Genomic DNA, 1,476 nt, shown 5'->3' with positions numbered 1-1,476 from the left:
GTTCAAGTAATTTCAGAGTGAAGTTGAAGATCGTCGTGACAAGATGATAAAATGTCTATGATATGATCATAGAGATGAATATCTGAGTTACGAGTTTGGCACACAATTAAGACATTGTGGAAATTGTTTCACAACTAATACCGCCTGGAACACCATAGTGTGATGGTGTGTCCGAACATCATAACTGCACCCTATTGGATATGGTGCATACCATGATGTCTCTTATCGAATTACCACTATCGTTTATGGGTTAGGCATTAGAGACAACCGCATTCACTTTAAATAGGGCATCACACAATTCCGTTGAGACGACACCGTATGAACTATGGTTTAGAGAAACCTGAGCTGTCGTTTCTTAAAAGTTTGGGCTGCGATGCTTATGTGAAAAGGTTTCAGGCTGATAAGCTCGAACCCAAAGCGAATAAATGCATCTTCATAGAATACCCAAAAATAGTTGGGTATACCTCCTATTCCAGATCCGGAAGCAAAAGTGATTGTTTCTAGAAACAGGTCCTTTCTCGAGGAAAAGTTTCTCTCGAAAGAATTGAGTGGGAGGATGGTGGAGACTTGATAAGGTTATTGAACCGTCACTTCAACTAGTGTGTAGCAGGGCACAGGAAGTTGTTCCTGTGGCACCTACACCAATTGAAGTGGAAGCTTATGATAATGGTCATGAAACTTCGGATCAAGTCACTACCAAACCTCATAGGTCGACAAGGATGTGTACTACTTCAGAGTGGTACGTAATCCTGCCTTGGAAATCATGTCGCTAGACAACAATGAACTTATGAGCTATGGAGAAGCGATGGTGGGCCCGGATTCCGACGAATGGCTCGAGGCCATAAAATCCGAGAGAGGATCCATGTATAAAACAAAGTATAGACTTTGAAAAGAACTACTTGATGGTCGTAAGACTGTTGGGTGCAGATGGATTTTAAAAGGAAGACGGACAATGATGGTAAGTGTCACCATTAAGAAAGCTCGACTTGTCGTTAAGATGTTTCCCGACAAGTTCAAGGACTTGACTACGATGAGACTTTCTCACTCGTAGCGATGCTAAGAGTCTGTTGGAATTATGTTAGCAGTTACTGCATTATTTATGAAATCTTGCAGATAGGATGTCAAAACATTGTTTCCTCGACGTTTCTTGAGGAAAGGTTGTATGTGATACAACCAGAAGGTTTTGTCAATCCTGAAAGATGCTAACAAGTATGCAAAGCTCCAGCAATCCTTCTAAGGACTGGAGTAAGCATCTCGGAATTGGAATGTATGCTTTGATGAGATGATCAAAGATTTTGGGTTTATACAAAGTTTATGAGAAACTTGTATTTCCAAAGAAGTGAGTGGGAGCATTATAGAATTTTTGATGAGTATATGTTGTTCACATATTGTTGATCAGTAATGATGTAGAATTTCTGGAAAGCATGCAGGGTTATTTGAAAAGTGTTTTTCAATGGAAAACCTGGATTAAGCTAC

The sequence above is a fragment of the Triticum dicoccoides genome, chromosome 7A (assembly GCF_002162155.2).
Source record: "Triticum dicoccoides isolate Atlit2015 ecotype Zavitan chromosome 7A, WEW_v2.0, whole genome shotgun sequence".
NCBI classification, from domain to species: domain Eukaryota; kingdom Viridiplantae; phylum Streptophyta; class Magnoliopsida; order Poales; family Poaceae; genus Triticum; species Triticum dicoccoides.
Note: the sequence above shows the minus strand (reverse complement) of the source record.